This window comes from Eschrichtius robustus, chromosome 7 (genome assembly GCF_028021215.1).
Source record: "Eschrichtius robustus isolate mEscRob2 chromosome 7, mEscRob2.pri, whole genome shotgun sequence".
NCBI lineage: Eukaryota > Metazoa > Chordata > Mammalia > Artiodactyla > Eschrichtiidae > Eschrichtius > Eschrichtius robustus.
The window spans coordinates 75,611,689-75,633,135 of record NC_090830.1 but is presented as its reverse complement, the minus strand read 5'-3'; the positions used below and the strand labels follow the sequence as shown (position 1 = coordinate 75,633,135).

The 21,447-nt window shown below is 51.5% G+C and overlaps 1 protein-coding gene across 8 annotated transcripts in view; it reads right to left on the bottom strand.

The window, feature by feature from the left end:
- The window catches only part of PALD1 (phosphatase domain containing paladin 1), an 84,318-nt gene extending 68,127 nt beyond the window's left edge, over window positions 1-16,191 (bottom strand). For 4 of the 8 annotated variants that reach the window (XM_068547742.1, XM_068547749.1, XM_068547744.1 and 1 more), the window contains exons 1-2: window positions 15,941-16,191; window positions 4,552-4,632 (exon numbers count right to left, since the gene is read on the bottom strand). The gene's annotated coding sequence lies outside the window, so the exon portion shown is untranslated. Of the gene's footprint in view, window positions 1-4,551; window positions 4,633-15,729; window positions 15,783-15,940 lie in introns of those variants that run through there. The other 4 variants (XM_068547746.1, XM_068547747.1, XM_068547743.1 and 1 more) reach the window with 2 other exon arrangements.
- Between the last annotated feature and the right edge of the window lie 5,256 nt (window positions 16,192-21,447).

Genomic DNA, 21,447 nt, shown 5'->3' with positions numbered 1-21,447 from the left:
CCCTCCACAAGGCTGGGGTGAGAAGAAGCAGGCCAGGGGTGGAAAGTGTTGGTAAGACCAGGGTGAGAGGGCTTCGGGGGTGGGGTAGATAGGCTGATTTCACCCATGAGTCATCGTGTGACCTTGAGCAAGTACTTCCCCTTCTGGATCTATACTGGATCTACTTCTGGATTCTATCCCAGCACCCAGCAAGCACCCCTGGATCTACATGCTAGAGAAGTGAGTGTTTGGGTCCACAGGCAAGAGTGTTCAGCAGCTTTTCTCATAATCCCCCCAAAACTGGAAACTAGGCAAAAGTCCATCTACAGGAAAAAAAAAAAAAATATATATATATATATATATATAGTGATACATCCACACAATGGAATAATACACAGCAATGAAAAAGCTAAGCTGCAGCATCACATATGAATCGCAGAGTTCATGTTGAGAGGAAGAAGCCAGAAGAAGCCAGATAAAAATAGCTCATACCATATGGTTCCAATCACATAAAGTTCAAGAACAGGCAAGACTAATCTTTGAAAGGCACTCAGAAGCGTGGCCACTTGAGAGGATGGGACGGTCTGGTAACTGACTGGGAAAGGACCCCAGGGAATCTTCCAGGCCACTGATAATGTTCTATATCTTGATCTGGGTATGGGTCACACAGGTGATATACCTGTAACGATTCATCAAACCACGCCCTGGTTTACTGTCTGAAAATTTCATCTCAATTTACAAAATAAAATCCAAACAGCTAATAGCTCATACTCTGTCCTCCTCTGAGGACTGCAGTGAGGGGACGCTGCGAAGCTGGATGTGGAAAGGTTATGGAAGGTGCTGGGTGGTGGGTAAGAACAAAGGCTGGGAGTCAGAAGGACCAGGGTTCAAGTCCTGATGCTCCCTCTGACTGGATATGATCTTTTCTTTTGTGATTTTGTTGTTGTTGTTGGCCAGATTTTTTATTACGAAATTTGTACTTAATGCCACAAGTCAAACAAGGATGTATAAAGAAAAAGTTTATGCCTGTCTCATCTCCCTCCAAGCCCACCTGTTAAGCTTCCTTCTACAACAAGCTTTTTTTCCTTAGCAAGACAACACAAACAGCCCCTTCCAGTTAATTACATACAACTCCAACCCTGTCTGTTTAATGGTGGTGTGTCATTTCATTGTATCACTATTCATTCAACAAAGAGCTACTAAGTATTAACCATGTCAACCAGATAGGCACCTGGGAGCAGACGTTCCCACAACAGAGAAAAAGAGAGGGAGGGAGTCAACAAAGAAATACAATAGTGGGGCCTCCCTGGTGGTGCAGTGGTTAAGAATCCGCCTGCCAATGCAGGGGCACAAGTTCAAGCCCTGGTCCGGGAAGATCCCACATGTCACGGAGCAACTAAGCCCATGCGCCACAACTACTGAGCCTGCGCTCTAGAACCCGCGAGCCACAACTACTGAGCCCACGTGCCACAACTACTGAAGCCCGCATGCCTAGAGCCCGTTCTCCGCAACAAGAGAAGCCGCCGCAATGAGAAACCCGCGCACCGCAACGAAGAGTAGCCCCTGCTCGTTGCAACTAGAGAAAGCCCGCACGCGGCAACAAAGACCCAACGCAGCCAAAAATAAAATAAATAAATTTATTTTTAAAAAAAAAGAAATACAATAGTGACACATTGCATACACTGTGATGAGGGCTCCAAGGGCTGAGATGCTGAGATAGAAAATGAGGAAGGTAGGAAAAGGACATTCAGATCTTCAACTTATGACGGGGTTACCTCCTAATAAACCCATCATAAATTGAACATATCGCAAGTCAAAAATGCATTTTAACACACCTCACCTACTGAAAAACTTAGCTAGCCGACCTTAAACATGCTCAGAACACTTACATTAGCCTACGGTTGGGCAAAATCATCTAACATGAAGCCTGTTTTATAATACAGTGTTGAATCCCTCGTGTAATTTATTGAATACTCTACCAAAAGTGAAAAGAACGGTCGTGTGGGTGCAGAATGGTTACACGTGTATCGGCTGTTTACCCTCGTGACCGCGTGGCTGACAGAGCTGTGGCTACTGCCGCCCAGCATCGCGGGAGAGGAGCGCACCGCACATCACTAGCCCAGGAAACGATCCAAACGCAAAATTCCCAGTACGGTTCCTACTGACTGCATATCTCTTTCACGCCATTTTAAAGTCAAAAAGTCATAAGTCGAACCACTGTAAGTTGGGGACCGTCTATACTGCAGATATTATGGTCACGGAAGGCCTACGCTGACATCTAAAGAACAGGAAGGTTTGGGCCACGTGAAAAGCAGGCCAGGAAGAGGAACACAGCCCGTGCCAGGGTATTGCGTGGGAAGAACACAGAAGTGAAAGGAGACAGCGTGGTCTCTGGGGTGCGGCCACTCAATCCCTGTGCACAAAGCCTTATGTCCTGATAATCTGACTTCTTTAGGACAGGCTACCAAGATTTGGACTGCTTAGATGAAAAGGCACGTGCGTTTTAAAAACTAGAGTAACTAAGTGCCATATGACTTTTCCAAACGGTTGCAGCACATCATACAGCAACCAGAATTCCTTAAGACACGTCCTCGTTGGTTCAAGAAGTTATGGATCCTTTCCACGTTTGCCCACGTGAATGCTCTCTATTTCCACACATAAGGCTCTCCACACCCAATTCACAGAATGGGGTAAATGACACCTCCTCCTCCTCAGGATGCGGTGAGGTTTAAATGAGAAATAAATCCATCTAAGCTGCTGAGCCCAGCGCCTAGCACAGAGTGAGCACTCAACAAACGGGGCAGGCTGTTCCATCACCTGCATGAACGTCAACTCCGTAGTTACCATTTTAACAAAGGGAGCTTCCTAAGGGGAGCTTGGAAGCCTCAGACCCACGAGGTTTAGCGTGGCTGTCCCTAGACACAGGGCCATAGGGAGAAGGAGGTGGAACTATGGCTCAGCAAAAGAGCACTGGGAGTCAAGAGACTAGGTTCAAGTCAACCTTCCTGAGACTCAGCTTCTTCATCTATAAAATGGCCCAATTCACTCCCTCTTGATGCAGCCATTCTACAAACGTTTCTGGGGCATCTACTATGTGCAGGGCATTGTTCTAGGAGCTGACAGTACAGAATAAAAATTCCTGCCTCATACATGCTAGCTGGAGACACAGAAATAAACTATACAAATTAGTAAAATATATGGTATATCAGGAGGTGATAACTGATAAGAAAGAAAAGGGTTATGGAGACGAGGCATGGAATTTTAGGGTATCCAAGGGAGGCTTCACATTTGAGTAAAGACCTGAAGGAAGTTACATGGCAAGCTATGTGGCTCTGGGGAGGAAAAGCATCCCTGGTCAAGGGATCATTCGTGCAAATGCCCTGAGGTGGGGTGTTCCCAATGTTTTGCAGGAGCCGTGGGGCAGCCACGAGCAAGGTGAGAGCGAGCGTGTAGGTACTAGATGGAGGCCACAGTAAGGACACTGGCCTTCACTGTAGGTAAATGAGGAACTACGTGGGGGGGCGGGGCTTGGGCCAGAGAAGTGCCCTGAGCTGACTTTTACATTCCAACAAGGTCACCCTGCTGCTGTGCTAGTAGAGGCCGTCGGGGGCCGAGCACGGAAGCCAACAGCCTGTTAGGAGTCTTCCGCAACCGCGCAAGTGATGCTAGCGGCTTGGGCCCGCAGCATGGCTCGTCCTGGACCCATTTTGACGGTAAACCAAGAGGACTTGCTGACACGTTTCTGAGGTGTGAGAGACACAGAGGAACCACGGACGACTTCAGCTTCGGCCTGAACAACTAAAGGGACGGGGCTGCCACTCACTGAGATGGGACAAAGGGGGAAGCAATGTGCGGTGAGGGCTGAGCAGACAGACAGGGCGGCCATGGTCTCCATCCCACTGCAATCTCAGAAGGAAGCAGCAGGCCCTGGAGACCTGAAAAGAAAGAGGAGCTGGCCCTGAGGCCTGTGCGGCTCCCTCTGGAAAGCAATACGAAAGCCAGAGAGGGGAAGGTGGCGTCGGAGGTCTGACCTGCCACACGTCTGACCCACTACAGGCCTTGCTGCCCACAGACCCCGGGCCACGGCCACGGCTGGCTGCTCATGGGCCCACGTCACAGGTGGGGAAACTGAGGGCACTGAGTTCTACAGTGAGCATCTCTCATTTAGAAGCCAGAAAGGGCCAGGGTGAGCTAAGGCTGGGAGGCAGACAGCTCCCACCTACCACCCCAAACAGGGACCATGGGGCTGAAGCCTGGTGTCCTCACCACCCAGGAAGTCCGCAAGATCCCAAGAGGTGATGAGAACTCTGGGTTGCCCGGAGCTGAGAATATGACTCAATCCAGACTCCAAGGATGTCTGCTTCGGGATCTGTGAGCTCTCCCCTGTCCCCCTCACCACTGGGATTTAATTCACATAACCATAAAATTCACCCTTATAAAATATACAATTCAGTGGCATTTAATACATTCACATTGTTGTACAACCATCACTACTACCTAATTCTAGAATATCAAACCCAAAAAGTTAAACATAGAATTATCATTCCTATCATTCCATTCCTAGGTACTTACCCAAGAGAACTGAAAACAGGTACACGAATGTTGTAGTCACAACAGCCAAAAGGTAGGAACAATCCAAATGTCCATCAAATGCTAAATGGATAAGCAAAATGTGGTATATTCATACAATGGATTATTATTCAGCTACAAAAAGAAATGAAGCACTGATACACACTACAATGTAGTTGAACTTTGATAACATTACACCAAGTGAAAGAAGCCCAGACACAAAAAGTCACATATTGTATGATTCCATTTCTATGAAATACCCAAAATAGGTAAATCCATAGAGACAAGAGTGTAGATTAGTGGTGCCAGGGGCTGGGGAGAGGGGGGAATCAGGAGTGACTGCTTTGTAGATACAGAGTTTCCTTTGGGGCGATGAGTATGTTTTGGATGCTGAACATCACTAATCATCAAGGAAACGCAGATCAAAAGCACAATGAGGGCTTCCCTGGTGGCGCAGTGGTTGAGAATCCGCCTGCCAATGCAGGGGACACGGGTTCGAGCCCTGGTCCGGGAAGATCCCACATGCCGCAGAGCAACTAAGCCCGTGTGCCACAACTACTGAGTCTGCGCGTCTGGAGCCTGTGCTCCCCAACAAGAGAGGCCGCGATAGTGAGAGGCCCGCGCACCGCGATGAAGAGTGGCCCCCGCTCGCCGCAACTAGAGAAAGCCCTCGCACAGAAACGAAGACCCAATACAGCCAAAAATAAATTAAATAAATAAATTAATTAATTAAAAAGGAAAAAAAAACAGCACAATGAGATATCACCTCACACCTGTCAGGATGGCTATTATCAAAAAAACAAAAGACAAGTGTTGGCAAGGATGTGGAGAAATTGGAACCCTTGCACGCTGTTGGTGGGAATGTAGTATGGTGCAGCCACTGTGGAAAACTGCACAGGTTTAGAGGTTCCTAAAAATTAAAAATAGAACTTCCAGATGATCCAGCAATCCCACTTCTGGGTATTTATCCAAAAGAATTGAAATCAGGATCTCAAAAGAGGTATTAGCATACCCATGTTCACTACAGCACGAGACACAACAGCCAAGAGGTAGAAGCAACCCAAACGTCCATTGATGGATGAATGGATAAAGAAAATGTGGTACATACACACAATGGAATATTATTCAGTCTTTAAAAAGAAAGAAATTCTGCAGTATGCGACAACATGGACGAACCTGGAGGACATTATGCTAGGTGAAATAAGCCAGTCACAGAAAGACAAATACTGCGTGATTCCACTTACATGAGGGATCTAAAATAGTCAAATTCATAAACTCAGAGTGGAATGGTGGTTGTCAGGGGCTGGGCGAAGGGAGAAATGGGGAGTTACTAATCAACAGGCACAAAGTTTCAGTTAAGCAAGGTGAATCAGCTCTAGAGATATGCTGTACAGCACTTTGAAACAGTTAATTTTATGTTATATGAATTTCACCTCAATTTTTAAAAAGTCTCCAATAAAAATGTTAAAAAAATAAAAATTTTTAAAAATAATAAAAAAATTTTAAAAGTAATGAGAGCATGCCCTGGGTCATCCAAATGACCATCTCACAAGCAAGTGCTGCTGTGCAATTTGGGGCTCCGGCATGCTCCTGTGTTTATGATTCAGTTCCTTCTTTGTGAAGGCCAAATGACATCACTGCACACAACACAAACAAAGGTTGTGCTTCAAAAAAGAGAAGGGGGTGGGGTGGAGAATCGAGCCACCCTGTAGCCCATGGCAGCCTGGATGTGCCCAGTTCAAAGGCCCAATCTCTTAGCAGTCAGGACTGTGTTCACGTTGAGAGCATCCGTGTGAATTGAGCAAAGCCCATCTCTGTGCCAAGTTCCTGATTCCCACGAGAAGTGGGCTTATCAGCCACTATATGCAGATTTCAATAACGCCATTATTACACCCGTATCTTTGATCAAATGAGCCAGCTTTCCAGGTTATCAAGTGGTGTACTATTAAAACAGCCATTTGGGGATTACTCATCGGCAGTTCAGGCTCAAATGTGGGTATAGCCGGCCAGCCACATCTTTGGGTTCTGTAATCCTCGGATTCAACCAACCTCAGATTGAAAATATTTGAAAAAAAAAAAAATTCCAGAAAGTTCCAAAAAGCAAAACTTGAATTTGCTGTGTGCTGGCAGCTATTTACATAGCATTTACACTGTATTTACAACTATTAACATAACATTTACATTATACTACGTATTATAAGTAATCTAGAGATGATTTAAAAGATAAGGGAGGATGTGTATAGGTTATATGCAAATACTGTGCCATTTTATATAAGGAGCTTGAGCATCTTGACTTTGGAATCCGTGAGGGTCCTGAAACCAATCCCCCTGCCCAGGATGCTGCCGAGGGACAACTGTAATCAGAATCACCCCAAACCAGCCAGCCAGCCCAGCAGGCACAAGCGACAGAAGCAGGGGAAACACAGGGGGCCAGCTCTCTGCTATCAACCCAACGATGGCAATTTCGTTTCAGTTCACATCCTTCCAATTAAATTAACATTGCTGGGCTTCCCTCGTGGCGCAGTGGTTAAGAATCTGCCTGCCAATGCAGGGGACACGGGTTCGAGTCCTGGTCTGGGAAGATCCCACATGCCGCGGAGCGACTAAGCCCGTGAGCCACAACTACTGAGCCTGCGCGCCTGGAGCCTGTGCTCCGCGACGGGAGAGGCCGCGACGGTAAGAGGCCCGCGCACCACGATGAAGAGTGGCCCCCGCTCTCCACAACTACTGAGCCTGCGCGTCTGGAGCCTGTGCCCCGCAACGGGAGAGGCCCGCGCACCACGATGAAGAGTGGCCCCCGCTCTCCGCAAATGGAGAAAGCCCTGGCACAGAAACGAAGACCCAACACAGCCAAAAATAAATATAAATAAATAAATATATTTTTTTTAAAAAAATTAATATTGCTCATTTGAAATGGGCCGGCTTTCTGGTTTTATTAGTTTTATTCTGGCTTTATTTCATGCTTGCTTTATACTTACGTAAAAACTATGTAAGTCTGAGGCACTTACACCAAGTTTTATATTTGTACATTTAAGTTATACTCTAATAAGAAAGTTTAAATCAACAGGTGAGGCTTTTTTTTTCCTTTAAAAGGGAGTCCAGAAAAAACCACATACTTATGATTCCATTCATATGAAATGTCCAGAACAAGCAAATCTATAGAGACAGAAAGTAGACTTGTGGGGTGGGGAGTGATGACTCACGAGTACAGGGTATTTTTCTGGTTTAATGAAAATGTTGTAAAACTAGACCGCAGTGACAGATGTACAACTCTTTGAATACACTGAAGGCTATTGAACTGTATACTTTACATCACTGAACTGCATGGCTTGTGAGTTAAATCTCAATAAAGCTATTTTTAAAAGGGGGGGAGGGTCGACCTATTACCCAGGTTTGAGCTGCATTAAGCTGGAAAAATCACAGGGAAATCAACAAACCCACCTATTCACGGCTTCCCTTCCAGGCCTACTCTACTCTTCCTCCGCCTATACTGTGCCCAAGGGCTCAGGAGACAGAGGCTAAGATGAAACCCTAAGTCACAAGCCAAGCCCACCCAGGGTGAGCAGCTGGCTGCCCTCAGACACCACAGCACAGGATTCCAATCTCTTGGAATCCGCTTCATACAACAGTATTACGGCACTATTTGAATTATTAAATTGGGAAAAACAATGAAAACAACCAATGTCAGTAAGTACGCAGGGAATGTGATTCACGTATACATCAGAGGCAGCGTCAAGGAAAGAAGCATGACGATAAAGATTCAGCACCTCAGTGACCCAGCTGGCTGGGGATGGGGCAGAGCCAGGAGCCAGCACATCTGAGCACAGGCAGTCCCCCATGCTGGGGAGGCAGCCGACATCCTCACCCTTCACCCACACTCGCCCAGCACAGCCTGCCCGCGGGACAGGGTCCCTATCCAAGCACGCTGCTTGCCTCCAGCCTCAGCAAGGGGCAACTCCGCGGCAACAAGAAGGGAGGCCTCAAGGGTCCATCTTCTGTTGACCCAGCAAATCTCCCTCTCCTTGGGCCTATTCCTTCCAGCGGCACTTTACAGAGACAGGAAGAGGAAGCCCCTGCCGGCAGCTGCTGGGTGGGAGGCGCTGGTGAAGCCAGCAGGAGTGCACGTCCACCCCTGACAGACGGACCCCTTTTGTCCCAATGCCTCCCTCCTCCACAAACCTCTTGGAATTGACCACCTCCAGGAAGCCTTCTTCTGCCTCCCCAAAGGTTCACTGAGCCCCAGCTCGGAGCCGGGGGAGGGGGAGAGAGCGGACACCTGTTCAACTGGCCCAGGCCCCCACCTCTGGGCCCTCAGCTCAGGGCTGGCTCCCAGGGAACACGAAGAACTCAGATGGCTGTGCTGGGAACACCCCCAAGACCAAGGGCTAAGTGAAGAAGCGGACCCCAGAGCCATGAACCAAGTGCCATCCCATCTATATCCCCAAATCAAAACTACACAAACTCACACAGAGGCACAGAAAAGAAGATGGTGGGATATTCACAAATTGCTGAGAGGGATACCTCGGGGGAAGAGAGGAAGTCAGGAGGGGGAAGTGGCTTTCAGATTTTACTCTTTCTCTCTCTCTCTCTCTCTCTCTCTATGAAGCTACTACCTGAATCCTTCATAAAGATAACTACTTAATTTTGTTTTAACTGAAAACATTTTCAAAAGCAGGGTAGGCATCCATCAACTGGAAACTCGGTAAGTAAGCTATGCTCCCCGCACACATTGGGATGAAAAAGGCAGGCACTCCCGGAACACACGACAACGTGGATGAGACTCGAGAACATTACGCTTAGTAGAATAGGCAGAAATAAAAAATACTTATTATCGGGGCTTCCCTGGTGGCGCAGTGGTTGAGAATCTGCCTGCCAATGCAGGGGACACGGGTTCGAGCCCTGGTCTGGGAAGATCCCACATGCCACGGAGCAACTGGGCCCGTGAGCCACAATTACTGAGCCTGCGCGTCTGGAGCCTGTGCTCCGCAACAAGAGAGGCCGCGATGGTGAGAGGCCCGCGCACCGCGATGAAGAGTGGTCCCCACTTGCCACAACTAGAGAAAGCCCTCGCACAGAAACGAAGACCCAAAACAGCCATAAATAAATAAATAAATAAAAGAACGTGAATTTCTTTAAAAAAAAAAAAAAAATACTTATTATCTACCTGAGTCCACTTATGTGAAAATCTAGAAAAAAGCAAAACCAGAGTGACAGGAGATAAGCGGCCTGGGACCAGGCGTGGGAGTGGCTACTGACGGCAGGGGAGCCCCAGGAAAGCTTCTGGGTGATGGAAGCGTTCGCACACTCGACTGGAGTGGGGCTGCACGCCCATGACCTTCACCGACACTCAGCCAGCTGCCCCCTAGGCTGGATGACTGTTATGGTATGTGTACCTCAATAAAACTTCTTTTCTAGGTGAGGTAGAAGGAATGGAGTTAGTGCTTAATGAGAAAGGGATCTTCCTTTGGGGTGATGAAAATGTTTTGGAACTTGATGGAAGTGGTGGTCCCACAACACTGCGAATGTACTCAATGCCACTTGACTGTGTACTTCAACACGGTCAATTTTACATCAAGTGAATTTTGCCTCAATTTTTTTTTTTTAATTTTAAGTAGACATAAAAATTTATTATGCCCATTTTGCAGATGAGAAAACTGGACTCAGAGGAAGCAGTCAACTGCTGGTCCCGGGCTTATCCACCTATGCCTCAGACCCAGTTCAGAGCATCTACACCCAGTAGAAGAGAGAGACCTGCTCTGTACTTCCCCAGAAGGCTCTGCGGCACCAGGGCCCGATCTCCAGAGAGGCCCTTGGCTCTGGGGCATTTGAAAACCAGAGCTTCCCGACAGGCCTTGGAGCAAGCCAGCACAGCAGCACCTGCAGGAGACTCCCAAAGTCTGCGAGCTCCATCAATAGACAGGGCTGCCATGGGGGCAGGGAGTGAGCACCACCAAGCGGGTGGCCTAACTAAGGCTAAAGCAAGGATGTGGGTAGGGAGGGTTCCGATCAGATCCAGGGTGGATGAGGTCTTCTAGGTCCTGCCAGTCAGGGCCCTGGAGAGTTGAGGGGTCAGCACCAACGTCAGGGACCCTGGAGAAGGACTCAGTAACTAGAGGGCAGCAGTCAAAGTGGACACGTCCACCAGCCACTTTGTGACTGGCAGGAGAGGGGTTAACTCCTTCCTGGGGTCTGCAGTGCCAGGAAAAGGAAAAGGAAAAGGGGAGAAGTTCCCCTCTGTGCTTTCTAAACAGAATCTTCAAAAACGCCCAGTGTCCCGGTCCTCCACTCTGGGGAGGGCCAGGACAGAAGACACACCGCCTGCAGATAGGCAGGGCCTGGGGCTCAGCGGGATGCAGTGTCTGGCAAAGCCCAAGGTCATCTGAGGGCACTCACTTCTCTCCCCCCACCCCCCCGACATGCCCCCGACGCAGCCTCTTGGCAGTGGGGCTGTTTCTCATGGGCGAGGGAGGGAAGCCAAGCCGTGCACCCACAGCTGTCCCAGCACCACACCCTCCCTCCTCCTGGAATTTCTGAAAGCCCTGCTCCCTGGGAGCCCACAGGGTCAGGAGCGGCACACACAGTTCCAAGATGCTCTCTACTGCCTGCCATGGGCATGGAGGTAACCCCAGATGCCCCATGTCTCTCCCTCATCAGTGTGCCCCAGCTCCAGCCCAAGCAGGGGCACCCTTCAGAGCTAAAGCCAGTCCACATGTCAGCTACAGGAAATAAAACACCTTCTAATTCTACTATTAGACATTCACTCCTTAGGAGAGGTTTCAAAGGCTTCAGTTCATTCCTGAGGAAGGGGACCTGTTAACCTATAGGCATCTCAGCTAAGAGCAAAAATAGGCATGTTGATGCTGGGGTGAGAGCAGTCTGGAGTCCCCAGCTCAAAAATGAGGGGTCCCAGGAAGGGCTGGCAGGCATTTATAAGAGGGTGGGGAGGTCCCCTGGAGAATGGGGGGACGGTGAATGTGATTCTTTAAAGGAAAGGGGGAGGCCAGAATTCCGGGGGGGCCTCTAGCTTATGTCCTAAGAGGCACACCAGGGCTGCCTCTGAGCCCAGTGTGGGAGGGACAGCAGGACACAGAAAGGTCTCTCCTGACAGGCCAGGAGTGCTGAGCATGGGTCCCACCCCAGGTCCGTGGATCTGCTCATGTTCCCTAAACACGCCAAGCTGTCACATCTCTGCATGGGCTACTCGTTCTGCTTGGGAAGCCTTTCTCATCCTTGCAAACTCTTGGCCATCCTTCAAAGCCCACCTGAAGCACCACCCCGTCCCCAGGCAAGCCCTTCCCTCCCTCCGGCTCCAATCACAGCTGGCACAGGCCCCGGGAAGGTACCAGTGGGAGAAGGTAGACATGTGCCTCTCTCATCTGGCAGGGACTGAGTCTCACTCACCTTTGGTCCCCTGCGCCTCATACTGAACCTGGGGGCAGGAAAGGCCAGGAATTGGAACCAAGAAGCCATCCTGGTGCCTTCCCACCATGAGGCACTGTGCAAACAGCCTGGCCTCTGTGGTCTCACAGGTCTCTCCCTCTGCTGAGATTAACTGGAACCATGATAACAGAAGCACCTAATGTTTACTGAGCACTTACTATGAGCCACACACTACCCCAAGGGCTCTCCATGTGCTACCTCCTTTCACCCTTGTGACATTCTTATAAGAGAGTTACTATTATTAATCCTGTTACACAAGGGAATCAGGCACAGCGAGGTTAAGTGAGTTGTCTGATGCCATACAGCTAGCAAGAGAGGAAGCCGAAAATCAGACCACAGCGAGGTTAAGTGAGTTGTCTGATGCCATACAGCTAGCAAGAGAGGAAGCCGAAAATCGGACCACAGTGGTCTGGTTCCAGGCCCGGTATTCTTAATCGCTACAGGTCTGTTGAGGGGTAGGAAGATGGTCACTTGTCAGGACAAGCTCTAAGTGGAAGAGGAACTCAGAGATTTTAAAGGCTAGTTCTCCCCGGACCTTCCCTGCCCCCAGGTCCCAGCTAAACACCTAGGAAGAACAGCAGGGCCTCCTCCCAGATCCGGCCTGCTGCTCCCAAGCTCATCCCAGTGCTGAGTACCAGTTACAGGAAACACAAAAGGCCCATCTGCAAGCCCCCTGGCCCAGGCTGGGAAGATGCATGGCTGCCCGCTGGGAGGCAGAGCCATAATTTGGGGCTATTCTTAGCAAACCACTGGCTCCCCTCCCAGAGGCCCAGCAGGAGGCAGGCCCAAGCTTCATACACCCTGCGTGCAGGCGTGCAGAGGTCCCACAGGGCTAAGGAGCGACTGGTGGGCAGGAGGTGAGGACAAAGCCCTCCATCTTTCAACCCAGAGGTGCCTGGCCTGCTAGCCTTCCCAGGGTCAGGCACCTGGCTGCTGAAGCAGCTCTGGAGAGTCCTGGCCACAGGGGAAGGCTGGTCACCAAGGCCCCACTGACAGTGCTCGCTCTATGCCAGACCCTGGGCCACACATTTTCCACTGATTATCTCACATTTAACCCTCACCACACCCCAAGGGCGAGGGGTTACTGGCACCATTTTAAAGATGAGGCGTTTCACTTTAAAGATTTAGTTAAGACATTAAAGAGTTAGTTAAGACATTAAGTAACTTGCCCAGGTAACACGGTGAGTTAGTGTCGAGCTGTATCTCCCAATCTCCAGGTTGAGCCATAGCCAGATTGGGGGCAGGGGGGCCTTCCCTGTCCAAGGGTTTGGGGGAGGGGCAGTCCATCCATACCAGAAAGCAAAGGTCTCATCAAAGACCCAACTACATGTCTACTCTTTCTCTTCCCCAGGGATTGTCCCTTCCCTGCCAAAAACCCTCAGGCTTGGGCTCAGAAGGAGAGTCCCCAGCCAGGTACCTCCCCTACCCTGACCACACGACCTCACTTCAGGAAGCTCTGGAGACCCAGGGGAGATGAGCCTCAAAGCTCAAGGAGTCCCTGATGGTGTTTAAGGCATGCACCCAGCCCTGTAATTTAGGGAGTAGGGAGGTCAAAGAACTCTCAGGGTGAAACAGAGGATACTGAGCCCTTTGGGGTCTTCAAACTCCAAAGCGGGAATCCAGAAATGAAGCCACACCACACAGCACCTGTACCACCTCCACCCCAAACAGGTCAGCTTTCAGGCACTGCTGCCACAGAGTCACAGGGATAACTGAGCAGCACTTGCCTCATACTATATCTTGGTACCTACCTCCGACTGTGTTCTGCCCTCTGCTGCCGGAAGACTCAGCAGGTATAACTGTCTGTGTGGTCTGTGTCCCAGGTGCCCAGAGCCAACTCCATGTCTGCCCAGGATTCAAGGCACGTCCATGTGGCTCCATGTCTCGCGTTGGTGAACGTCAGCTCACATCCCTGTCTGTGCTTCCGTGAGCCCACCCATATGTCTGTCCACTTCTATCAGCCAAATCTCCATGATAGCGTAGGTCCATCTCTAGAGTACCTGCGGCCTGTGCGTGGTCCACACTTGTGTGTTCACACTGTCTGCCCCTGCACGTGTCTGTGCCTTGGGTTGCTTGCCCACCTCCATTGCCTTCGTGTCCATCTGTATCCCGTTCCTCACAGCCCTTGCCCACACAGTTATAAACCTGAGCACGCGCGCACATCTCTTCCCATGCCAGCATTCCCCACCTGTGCCCGGGTGACCCTGTGTGTGCCACCTGTTTGGAGGCAGGTGGGTGTGTTCACCCAAGTACTCACAGTGCCGGCCAAGGGCTAAAGGGTGAGTTCAGCAACTCCCACCCCCAGAACAGCTCCCAAGACCACAGGCACAAGCACACTGCCACCTCTGCAAAGTGTTCCAGAAAACAGAAACTTGCGAGGGATGATGCGGGAGAGGGCAGAGCCCTAGACAAAGCAGAACCTCAGAGGTGAGGTCAGGATGCCCCAGGTACCACTCACCTCAAGCCAGCCCTGCCAGGCCTGCCCACCTCCAACACCCCAACTCCAACCCCGGATGGCCAGCGAGGGGAAGATTGTCTGTCTGCACTCACAGGAAACAGTGTCTGGCTCAGGGCCTCCAGCCTGACAAACTCATCCCCAGCCCCCAGCGACAGAGGCTCTTCCGAAAGGAAAAGAGGACTTCCTCCTGTAAGGCTGTCTAGACCCTAAACCTCAAGAGCCCCACGGAGGCTGGGAGAGTCCTATGGGCAGCCTGACCCCAGAAACCAAATGTGCTTCTTCAGAAATCCACCAACAGGAAAACATAAAAACAAAAAACACCTGGGAGTGGGGCCGGGGCACACTCCAGCTGCTCCCTATCCATGGAAGTGGTGAGAGGGCCTAACCACTAGCACTGTAATCACAAAGGATGGGTATGGAGGCACAACATTTTAAACATATTTGCACGGCTGCCTGAGAACTGCATCCCAGCTCCCCTAGCAACTGCAGACCCTGTCACTCACTCAGCAATTAATCATGTGTATGCTCTTGGTATTTCCACTAGTATTATAATTAGTCCGGAACTGGGATGGAAACCCTGTATTAGCGAACTTTCTTTGTGTTTATGTCTTGTCTCCCCCCGTGGGGCTGAGCCACCTAAAGGGAGAACCCTCCAACACCTTCCACCACTCCCACCCTCCCTGGCGTTTAAGAAATGCTCAGTCACGGGTCCAGGTTGCTCTGCAGGAAGCCAAGGAGTCGGTGCCTGGAATTCTGGTCTAGAGAGTAGGGAAGCTGGAAAGCTTCCTGAAGTCGGGGAGCTTTTCTTCCATTTCTGACTCCCCAAGAGATAAGAACACATTCCAACCACCCTGGCCACTTTCGAAAGTCCAAGGCAACAGTCTCCCGCACACTGCACTCTGCTTTCTGACCAGGCCTCTTGCCCCTTCAGGAAAAACCTCTGAAGATGAAAAGGGGGCTCCCCTCGGAGTCCCAGGCCTACAGAAGGACAGGACCAGATGGGGCCCAGCATCAAAGCTTGCACCCACTGGGTTCTCTGGACTCTTCTCGGTGCCATGGGCCTCAAGCCCCTAAAGATGAGCCCAGGGACCCCAAGTGTGGATCATGAAGCGTCCTGCCTCGCCGCAGCTGCACAGGAAGCCCAGCTCTTGGGCCTTGCCCCAGGCCTAGCCATTACGAGTGGAGGTGTCGCCAGCCCACATCTACCCCAGTCCGAGGGAAACCTCCTCGAGGAAGTCGGTAGCCCAGAGCCGGACAGACAGAAGGACTCAATAACTCCTCACTGTTTAATATGTGAGGTTCCGCTTCTCTCCCAGGCAACGATCCCGCGCGGGTTTGGGTGGGGGCCCAGGACCTCTCTTCTCCGCGGAGCCCAGGGAGGCGTGCGATCTGGGGGATGGGGAGTGGGTGGTCGGAGCAACCCCGGCCCGGGAGTGCCCAGAGAACTCCTGAATCAGCCCTCCCTCGCCAGCCCGGGTCCGGACGCATCGGTACCTGCCAGCCCGCGGCTCCGGGGCATCCGCGCTCCTGCGGCTGGCGCGCTGCGCCCGAACGGCGGGCGCCGAGTCAGGCAGCGGCGGGTCGCGCCCGGCGCGGGCTCCGGCTCGCTCCTCCCAACTTCCCCAGCCCATCCGTGGGCAGAGGCGGTTCCGGGGGCTGGCAGGCCGGGCGCGACGAGGCGAGGCCACGAGAGAAGGAGCCCGCGCTCGCCGGCGAAGGGAGCTGCCCGCCCCAGACCGAGCGCGCCGCTCCGCTCCCCGCGCCCCACGACCCCCAAGCCGAGGGGCGGATCCGGCCAGGCCGCCAATCACCGAGCCCGCCGCCGCCCGGCCAGCCCGAGCCCCGGCCCCAGCCGCCAAGGGGGCGGGGGTCTCGGATTTAAAGACACACTCACCAAGCAGCGTCCAGATTGGCATTCCAGAGCCTCAGCAGCCTGGCGGGGAGGAACGGCTGGCCCCACCTTTCCCGCCCCGCTTCCTCCCTTCGCCCATCCACCCTCCGCCTGGGAGGAAAAGTTTGGGACGGGGGAGATGGCCTGGGAAGCCAGCTCCTCTTCCCTTGTCATTAGTTCGGCTAGTTCTGGAAGAAGCCCAAACCCTACATCCAGCCTCCCTGGCAGGAGAAAGAAGCAAAAGCTCTCGGCGCCACACCCGCTCCCAGACTCCAGCTCCCCGGGAAATCGACTGGCCCTCGCCGCTCTCTGCTTTTTAAAGCCAAGCCAAGCCTCGGCGGGACCGAGACAAGCAGCTGGGCACCGGAAGAATCCTCGCTGTGCTGTGCAACCTGAGCTAGGCGATTGCCCTCTCTGGACCTCAGCCACCACAGGAGTCAACGGTTGAGCCCTTAAAAAGCAGACTGTCCACTCAATCGTGGGCTTCTCCCAAGCCCTAGACACCCTCAGTCCCCGGAGGCGAAAAGGGAAGAATGGGGCAGAAACTTTGGAAGGGGAGGGGTCCCTCTGCCCCCACCCCATGGCTCCCTGCAGTGATACGTACAATCCCCACCCCCAGGGGGGCCTATCCCCGCCTCCCACTGACAGGGCTCGGCAGCCCAGCCAGGCGCACCCTGACGACGCCCCAGCAGCCCATGCCAGCCCTCCGCTGGCACGTGCCCCCAAAGTCACCCAAGGGCATTCGCTCTCTCGCCACTGTTTCCTCTGGGGGAGATGGGCTTTGTCGTGGTTGGTGAGTCACTTCTTCCTTCACTCTGCTCCACACTGGGGAAATCGGTCTTCCTCACCCTTCACTACCTGCCTCACCCACAATCAGGGCTGCAGCAGGAGTCAGTGAAGTCCGAGTTTCCCCAGGATGAAGGCAGCACAGGCCTCACCTCTCTCCAAAGTCAGGCCAGAGGCGCTGGGCTAGGAGAGGGGCAGGCAGGCCCTGCAGTCCATGGGAGCCCTAAGAACAAATAAAGACAAGCGGAATGGCTGTTATTTGTGGTGCTCTTACCAAGTCTCCAGCACCCAGGTCTCAGGTAGCTTCACTGGATGATTCTATGAGATAACTACTTTTATTATCCCTCTTTTAGTGGATGAGGAAACTGAGGCCCAGGGAACACTCGCCCTCAGCTCCAGGCCCCCTCCTGTAACAACCAAGATGTGCGAGGAGGAGAGGAGCGGAGAAGACCCAGGAGTGGCCTTGGGAAGCAGACCTGACCTTCAGAGACCAGCAGAGCTAGGCTCAAGTTGGCTCATAGTTTACTGCCTGTGTGGTCTGTGACATAACCTGTCTGATCTTCAAGTGCCTCAGCCAGAATATGGTCTGTCCTCCTTCAAAGAGGTGTTGACAAGCCAGGAAGCTGGGGCATGTGATGCCTTGGCGTGGCATGTGGCACATTGTAGGCACCATCTTTGGGCACTGCTCCCTTCCTTCCTCCTCTTTGTACAACCTCATAAACCACCCCACCCCGTGTCAGATTCCCCAACTGAAGCCCCTGCCGTACTGAGGATGCTGATAATGCATCCTCATAAACCTGCATTATCCAGGATAACGCCCCCTTGCAGCCAGGACTAAGGTAGGGGTACGTATGTGCACTAAGACTGTGCTCGAGCACACACATATACACATATACAAACATGCACACACACACTACTCTTCCTCCCTGGGATCTGTGGCTGGCTGCCTCTCTAGACTGAGCTCCTGGAGGACAAAAGTCTGTGTCTGACCTGTCATTTGGTCCTCAGCACAGTGTCTGGCACATTGGTCATTCATTCACTCATTCGTGTTCACCATGCACACAGTAGGTGTTCTGGTTGAATCAAGCAGAAAAGACCAGGGCAGAGATGTCCCCGGAAGAACCAGAATCACTGCCCTTCTGGCTCCAACAGACAGTCTTGGGGCTCAGCTGGTAAACCCCAGAAGTAGAGGGCTGGGGGTTTAGAGGTATCTCAGAAACAGGGTACAGATGGCATCCAGATCACAGCGTCCAGCCTCACCAGCCCGCCCCCAGCCCCTGAGGTTCTGCCAAGTCCTTGCTCAGAGCAGCAAATGCTGGGGGTTCCCCCCACCACAAGAAAGCCTGCAGGACCAGATCCTGCCCCCCACCGGACCCAGGGGCCTGGAAGGGGGAAGGGGACTGAATGTTGAGGAAGAGACGAAGGAAGGGACACAGCAGCCCTAGGTATACCTCAAAGAAGGCACTCTGCCCTCTCTCTCCAACCCCAGGCAGAACGGAAGAATCAATTGGGCCAACTCTCTCAGCGCAAACTGCCGCAGAAGCTCCCCAAGAAGTCTGTAAGCTCAGAGCAGAAGCCCAGAAGTCCACTGAGAAAGGATCAGTGGTCCCCGAACAGGATCTCAGAAACTAGAGGGCTCAGGACCCACCCCTACTGACCCAGCACCTCCACCAGAACTACCGCCACCACCCCACATCCCAGATGCACAAGCAACCGAGATGCCACCTTATCATCTAAAGAATGCCAGGCCACGCGGGTGGCCCTGCAGTACAACTGCGTGCTCGTGTGTGAACACGTGTATGTACACATATATGCTCGTGTTGCTCATGTATGTTTGCAGAGATGTGAATGAGAGTGTGCATGTTTGTGCGAGTGTCTAGTGGGTGTGAGTGTGGTTGTAGGAGTGAGCATGTGTGTGTATGTGGGCATGTGTAGCACACACACAAACTAACCCACCACCATCCAAAACCAGGCGAGCCGCTACTGCAAAGGGTAGTGAACCACCCCATTACTCACGCTTCCATGAAAACTGCCAGTGGCCATCCACAGCCCCCTCTGCCCAGGCAAGCAAGTCCCAAGTTCAATCCCTGCGAAGAAACATAAGCTGTGCGAACCCCCGGTTCCCTCGTGGGAACGCTCAGGCCAAGAATTATTTCCTGACAGGTAGAAACGACTCGCCGGAAGGCAGAGGAGCTAGGTTCAAACCAACAAAGATGAGACTTGACAAAAGATGAGAAACAGGCTCTACTGCTCTTCTCTGCTCCTCATTGCACGCCAAGCCCACCACAGGCTGGGGGACACTGGGCCCGAGGAATAGACAACATCAGGGCAGGAAGCCAATCTGGCGCTACTCCCCGTGGCCACGTTATTGCCAAGACTGGGACCCACGTGGGCCCTCCATGGTGGGCGTCTTGGAGCCTGCAGTCTTCCCTGTGAGCCAGGTGGTCTCTGAGGCCCAACACAGACCCGTCCCCACCTGCCCCAGCTGCCTCAGGGTCCTGCTCTGGCTGTCTGCCCCTCCAGGCCCACCGCCCCACCACCAGGATCCAGCAGCCCTCTCTTGTTCGGGCCTTGCTGTGTGCAGTCCAGGGCTGAAAGACACGGGCTCTGAGGAGGGCCAATTTGCCTGGATCTAACCTCAGCAATTTTACCACTATGTGACCCTTACCCTAAAAGTCACCACATTTCTCCAAGTCTTTTTTTCCTCATTTGTAAACTGGTATGAAGAGCAGTTTATGCCTCCAGGAAATGTCTGGAGGATTAAAGGAGTGCCTGGCACTTGGCCAGAGCTCACTGACTGAAGCTATTGTTATTGTTACTATTATTGCCACCTGAGCTCACACTCTCACCCAGCCCTGCACCTGCCAGGGCAGAGGGGTTCTCCGAGGCTGAGTTCAGTTCAGGTTCCACCGCCTCCAGGCAGTCTTCCCTGCTCAAAGGATCTCTGTCTGCCCTGGACTCCTTCCCCCTCACCTCTGTGCAGGGCCCTAGTACTTGACCACTCCTGCCTGGCACAGAATACATGTTCAATAATTGACATTATAATTATCAGCTGGATTATTAATTTAATTGGTTGGCCCTCCTTTGGGTCTAGGTCCAAGGATAGCATCTCCCACCTCCTAAATTCACACACTAGGTTCAAACATTTTTGACGAAACTCAAAGTAAGAAATGCATTTTAGGAACTTCCCTGGTGGTGCAGGGGATAAGACTCCACGCTTCCAATGCCGAGGGCCCGGGTTCGATCCCTGGTCAGGGAACTAGATCCCACATGCATGCCACAACTAAGAGTTTGCATGCCACAACTAAGGAGCTCGCAAGCTGCAACTAAGGAGCCCACAAGCTGCAACTAAGGAACACGCCTGCTGCGACAAAGACCCCATGCAACTAAATAAATAAATAAATAATTTTTTTAGTAGTTTTTAAAATTTATTTATTTATGTATTTATTTTTTGGCTGAGTTGGGTCTTCGTTGCTGCGCGTGGGATTTTTCTCTAGTTGCAGCATGCACAGGCTTCTCGTTGTGGTGGCTTCTCTTGTTGTGGAACACAGGCTCTAGGTGCTCAGGCTTCAGTAGTTGCAGCACGTGAGCTCAGTAGTTGTGGCTCGCAGGCTCTAGAGCACAGGCTCAGTAGTTGTGGCGCATGGGCTTAGTTGCTCCACAGCATGTGGGATCTTCCCAGACCAGGGATCAGACCCACGTCCCTTGCGTTGGCAGGCGGATTCTTAACCACTGCGCCACCAGGGAAGTCCCATAACTAAATATTTTAAAAAAAAGAAATACATTTTAGGGTATACATCCAGAAAAACAAAAACTCTGATTCAAAAAGATACATACACCTCAGTGTGCACAACAGCACTATTTACAATAGCCAAGACATGGAAACAACCAAAGCGCCTATCAACAGACATTTGGCTTAAGAAGATGTGGTATATTTATACAATGGAATATTACTCAGCCATAAAAAAGGAAATATTGCCACTTGCAGCAACATGAATGGACCTAGAGAATATTATACTTAGTGAAGTCAGACAGAGAAAGACAAATACTGTATGATATCTCTTATATGTGGAATCTGAAATAGGATTCAAATGAATCTATATACAAAACAGAAACAGAATCACAGACATAGAAAACAAACTTATGGTTACCAAAGGGGGAGGGAGGGAGGGACAAATCAAGAACATGGGTTTAACAGATTCAAACTACTATACATAAAATAGATAAGCAATAAGGTTTTACTGCATAGCACAGAGAACTATAGTCAACATCTTATAACCTATGATGGAATAGAATCTGCAAAATATATATTAGCTGAATCACT